This window comes from Giraffa tippelskirchi, chromosome 1 (genome assembly GCF_054371585.1).
Source record: "Giraffa tippelskirchi isolate mGirTip1 chromosome 1, T2T-mGirTip1v1.2.pri, whole genome shotgun sequence".
Classification (NCBI taxonomy): domain Eukaryota; kingdom Metazoa; phylum Chordata; class Mammalia; order Artiodactyla; family Giraffidae; genus Giraffa; species Giraffa tippelskirchi.
Window position 1 is genome coordinate 18,955,014 of NC_137275.1, and position 5,986 is coordinate 18,960,999.

The following is a 5,986-nucleotide window of genomic DNA, read 5'->3' on the forward strand; positions in this document are numbered from 1 at the left end:
ATTGGCAGGCAGATTCTCTACCTCTGAGCCTCAGGGAAGCTCATATTATAGTATACTATACTACTATATACACACATATAGTATACTATATTACATATAGTATATATATTATATGGGGCTTCCCGGGTGGCTCAGACAATAATTTGCCTGCAATGCAGGAGACCTGGGTTCGATCCCTGAGTTGGAAATATCCCCTGGAGGAGAAAATGGCAGCCCACTCCAGTATTCTTGCCTGGAAAATCCCATGAACAGAGGAGCCTGGAGGGCTATAGTCCATGGGGTTGCAAGGAGTCGGACATGACTGAGCAATGAGCACATGTAGTATACTATATTACTATAATACTAATATAGTATAAAGAGAAGGGGCCTTTAGAAGGTGCTTAAGTCATGAGAGTGGAGCCCTGTTGAATGGGCTCCTTCATCCCTTCCACATGTGAAGACACAGTGAGATGGCTCATCACCCAACCCTGCGGGTAGCCTGATCTCAGACCTCTAGCCTCCAGAAATATAAGAGATAAATTCCTGTTGTTTGTAAGCTATTTTGTGATAGCAGCCCGATGGACTCAGCTAGGAAAGACGATCTGCTGATTTCTTACTGTATTGGAAACAAAATCATTTTTCCAAGTTCCTCATTTCATTTAGAAGATGACTTTAGGGAATAGCTAAGTTCAGAATAGAGCCAAATAACAGAGTATTATGGGTTTTCCCTAAACTAAGTCAAACAAAAAATTATCTATTTAAAAACCCTCACATTAGAGCACAAGGGCTTAAGCAAAGGAAAATCTAAAAGCTGTGCTGAAAGAAACATTTAAAGAATCACACTGAACAGATGAAGACTCTCTTAATCCATGAGTCTTATATCCCTGTCAGTAGGGAAATGGAGACTATGAATAATGTTTAGATCACAATTTTCATCTTCACATAATTAAAAATCTAGGTAGTTTTCATGACTCATATTTTTACTAGGGCACCATCCTAAGTCCACATATGAAAGTCTTTGAGAATGGTGTGTGGTACACAGTATTAGTGAATACCTGTTAAGTGGAACATCCATTAAAATCCAGCTGGTGAACAAAATGACAGTATCATTTTTTTCAATGCCTCATCATGAGATGCAAAAAAAATTTCCCTGAGTCAGCAAGTGATTGTTCATATTAATCAAGATAAAACTATAATAAGCTGCAGACAGAAGCCCCCACGGCACACCCAAGCTCTCGGAGGCGGGACCCACGGAAAGAACTCAGGAAGTGCCTTGCAGTCCAGGTTTCCTTGACAACGGCTTCCATAGAACCAGGCTTTCAAAGGTAAACTCCAACCAAGCAACGAGGAAGACTAATTGATGATCAGACTCCCACGTCTAAGGAGGCCTTGCGTTTTGATGGTATCGTGTGAACTATTTCTCAATTTAAATGGAAATTCAGGTGGCAGTGTATTTGCAACCTCACTTCTTTTCTTTCACTGTTATTTTTCGTGGAATTCCCCCTGCTTCTTTCTCAGTTCCAAAATAAGACATACCTTCTTAAAAAGGATAACCACCACAGTTAAATTGCTACCTTGGAAAAATCTAACCTAGAAAATAATTCTTTCTCATGTAAAACCAAAATTCCCACCAAAGGGAAGCAGGAGAGCCAGGCAGAAGTGAGTGACAAGTGGGAGGGACTTTGGGGGAGATTTAATCAGAACTCTTCCTTCTCGCGTAAGGGGGGTGTGATGGATGCGTCAACAATCCTGGTGTACTGCCAAACACTGGGAAATTAGTTCATTGCCCAAATTGTCACAGAAATGCAAGCACATGCTAAGAAAGAAGGCGACTCTCCTACTGAAACAACCTCTTTTCAATTTGGTTGCAGACGGAGATGTCTCAGCAGACAATTCCAGGTGCAAGAAGAAACCAGTGTGTGAACAATAGAAAATCTGCAAAGGGGTGGAGGGGACAAAGAAGTGATGAAAAACATTAAGGACAAACAATCCAAAGGAACCGAATATATTGGAACAAAACAAAACCTTTGAGGTGTTGTAAGAATCTTACTAAGCCAACTCGGAAGAAGAAAGTCCAGAAATGCAATTACTCCAGCCCTGAGGAGTAAATACATAAAATCAGAAGCCAGACAGAAAGCAAACCAGAGTAAAGACTTAAATTAACAGAAGCACCCCAAGAAGTCACCTTTTTCTTTTCTTATTTTCTCAGTGATATTTTAGCTGCCTTTTCCCAAACGTGCAATTATCGCAGCAGAACGAAGTGAGAAATGAAATGACAATGTGCACACCCCAGAGTGGATGAGTGCAAACCCAGAAATCGAGGGCTGAAGGACAGTTGCTAGGCGCAGGCTCTGCTGGTCGCTTGGGTGGACCGTCATGTGGGAAAGTCAACAAGTTCTTGAAATACTGAGCCTTAGAAAAGTGCTTTGAATCATTTCGTCTTAAGTAAAACAAACAACTATTCCTCAATGTCAATAGCAACAGCAAATCTACAAGAAGCTAGAGTCCTTTCATTGTGGGAGGGCAAAGTGAAATGTCCAGGTGGTGAGCCACTTCCAGTTGCGCGATTTGACCTTGTCACTTTTCTAATGTGGTTTGAGAGAGCAAAGATGGGTCTGCATGCAACACGAGGTCAGCTCAGCAATTTAGTCATCCCAATAGGCTGATGGTATACAGCTCACAGCTCTTGCCTACTAAGGGAGGGGTTCTCAACTCCAAGGTGTTTCTTGTAGTTTAGTCATTTAATGAAATAACTGACTCCCTCCAAAGAGAAATAATGTGAATTAACTTTCACTTCTAAAATTTTAAGCAATACATTAATTCACTATTGGTGAAGGTATAGAAAAAGTGGTTTATTTGCTAAGCCGTGTCCAACTCTTGTGATCCCATAGACTATAGCTCGCCAGGCTCCTCTGTCCATGGGGTTTCCCTGGCAAGAATATCAGGTATCTCCCGACCCAGGAATCAAACCTGAGTTTCCTGTATGGTCGGTAGATTCTTTACCAGCTGAGCTACAAAGGAAGCCCATTAAATTGCCCATCAGTTCAGTTCAGTTCAGTCGCTCAGTTGTATCTGACTCTGCGACCCCATGAACCGCAGCATGCCAGGCCTCCCTATCCATCACCAACTCCTGGAGTTTACTCAAACTCATGTCCATTGAGTCGGTGATGCCATTCAATCATCTTATCCTCTGTCGTCCCCTTCTCCTCCTGCCCCCAATCTTTCCCAGCATCAGGGTCTTTTCAAATGAGTCAGCCCTTCGCATCAGGTGGCCAAAGTATTGGAGTTTCAGCTTCAACATCAGTCCTTCCAATGAACACTCAGGACTGATCTCCCTTAGGGTGGACTAGTTGGATCTCCTTGCAGTCCAAGGGACTCTCAAGAGTCTTCTCCAACACCACAGTTCAAAAGCATCAATTCTTCAGCACTCAGCTTTCTTTATAGTCCAACTCTCACATCCATACATGACTACTGGAAAAACCATAGCCTTGACTAGATGGACCTTTGTTGGCAAAGTAATGTCTCTGCTTTTTAATATGCTGTCTAGGTTGGTCATAACCTTCCTTCCAAGGAGTAAGCGTCTTTTAATTTTATGGCTGCAGTCACCATCTGCCCTGATTTTGGAGCCCCCCAAAATAAAGCCTGTCACTGTTTCCACTGTTTCCCAATCTATTTCCCATGAAGTGATGGGACCGGATGCCATGATCTTAGTTTTCTGAACGTTGAGCTTTAAGCCAACTTTTTCACTCTCCTCTTTCACTTTCATCAAGAGGCTCTTTAGTTCTTCTTCACTTTCTGCCATAAGGGTGGTGTCATCTACATAGCTGAGGTTATAAATTGCCCATAGGGAGTACTAATTGGCACCAGTTTTCTGGAAGAAAATGTGGCTATTGTATCAACACTGAAAAGGAAGTAATCAGACAAGTGGTTCCATCTTCAAAATATATTTATAATCTGACCTCTTTTCATCAGCCACTGCCAGCTCCCTGATTCAAGTCACCATCTTCCCTGGTCTGCTTTTCTGCAGAAGCCTCCAGATTATTCGCTGAGCTTTCACCCTTGACCCTTCAGCCTCTACTCAACAAGCTGTCAGATCATATGATACCTCTTGCCACACCCTCCAGTGTCTTCCCACTTCATCAGGTTAAAAGCCAAGACCTTACAGACCTTTTATTTCCTACCCCAAGCTGCTCAGTCTCCACCTTCTGCTTCTCTCCACTTTGCTGGGTCTGCTCCAGGCAGATCAGCCTCTGGGTTCCTGAACTCACCAGACATGGGGGCCTTGGAACTTGCTGGAAAGGTTGCTGGAAATTGCACCCTCTCTGTCCTACCTCCACCCCTCCCGCACCAACTTCAAGTCTTTTCTCAAAAGCCACCTTCTTGGGGAGGCTTTGCCCAGGATGCTTAACACTCCTCTGTGCCCTCACTCCCTAGTGCTCTGTCCTGTTTAACTTTCTCCATAGAATTTGTCAACTCATCACCATCTGATACCCTATGTAGTTGAAAATTTTTATTTAAATGTTACCTAACAGAGTGGCTCCCACAATTCTGGAATATGTGGGGTGTACCCAGGCAGCTGATCTCCAAGTTACATAAACTAACAGAAGAATTCATAACTATCATTAAAAAATCAGTTTTCTTGCTTTTTGGTTACCTCTCCCTGGTGACACAGACGGTAATGAATCTGTCTGCAATGCAGAAGACCTGGGTTCGATCCCAGGATCGAGAAGCTCCCCTGGAGAAAGGAATGACTACCCACTCCGTATTCTTGCCTGGAGAATTTCATGGACAGAGGAGCCTGGTGGGCTATAGTCCGTGGGGTCGCAAAGAGTTGGATATGACTGAGCGACTAACACTTTTACTTTCCTGCTATAAATACCTATAGTTGATATTTGTATATGTCATGACTAATTTCTCCAGCAGGGAAAAACAATTAGCCCCTATGACATCTAATCATTTGTTAGTTCCAGGTCTGCTTATTTATCTTCCTAATGTGGAGCATATCTTAGTGTCAGATGGAAGCTGGATCTTTCAGTACAAGATGAGATCTGAGAAATGTAAATTCTTATGTGCAAACTAGAACATATCATAGTTAATTTAATGCAGGCAAGACATCTTCTCAAAATCCTATTTGATGAATTTAACCATTTGCTTTAAGGGTGACTAAATAAGACAACCTCAGCCATGGCCTTAACCCCACTCTGTTAATATTGCAGTCTTATGATTGATGTGGGCTTTCCAGATGGCACTAGTGGTAAAAAAAAAAAAAAAACATGGAAAATCCCATGGACAGAGGAGGCTTGGAGGGCTGCAGTCCATGGGGTCGCAAAGAGTAGGATACGACTGAGCAACTAACACACATGCCAATGTGGGAAACAAGAGATGCTGGATCGATCCCTGGGTCAGGAAGATCCCCTGGAGGAGGGCATGGCAACCTACCCCAATAATCTTGCCTAGAGAATCCCATGGACAGAGGAGCCTGGCGGGCTATAGTCCATAGGGTCACAAAGAGTCAGACACGACTGAAGCAACTTAGCACGCATGCACTCATGATTGATGTATTCTTGTCGACTGCTTTCACTAGTGGTAAACATTTCAAGCCCAAAGCTTATGTGTGTGTGGAGGAGAGTCTTCTGTTTCCTTTAGTCTGTGTGATTGTCAGGAATTCAGTTTACAAATATTTCCAGATGACTCCCTGTGTGTTGATGCTGGGGACGTGGCATTAAGCAAGTTGAATAAGGGCCCTCCAGCAGAATGAAGAAGACAGAGGCTGGACTGGAGCCATGAGCGTTACAAACATGAGCCAAGCAAGCCCTTGCTGTGTGTAACTGAGGGACCCAAACTCACAGAGGGTCCAGGGTGGGGGTGGTAGAGTGGAGTGGAGGGGTGGGGACCAGGGTCGAGAAATACCTCTCTGAAAAGTGGAGTTTAACCTCTAACTTTCTTGGCAAAGATGGCGAAGAAGGGAGGGCTCTTCAGGCAGAGGGAACAGCTTGTGTAGAGAAAA

The 5,986-nt window shown here is 43.4% G+C and overlaps 1 long non-coding RNA gene across 1 annotated transcript; it reads left to right on the forward strand.

The window, feature by feature from the left end:
- Positions 1–1,271: 1,271 nt before the first annotated feature.
- Positions 1,272–2,392, forward strand: LOC145511321 (uncharacterized). Its single transcript, XR_014057797.1, has 2 exons — positions 1,272–1,381; positions 1,851–2,392. It is a non-coding gene; the product is annotated as an uncharacterized LOC145511321 (long non-coding RNA).
- Positions 2,393–5,986: the final 3,594 nt, after the last annotated feature.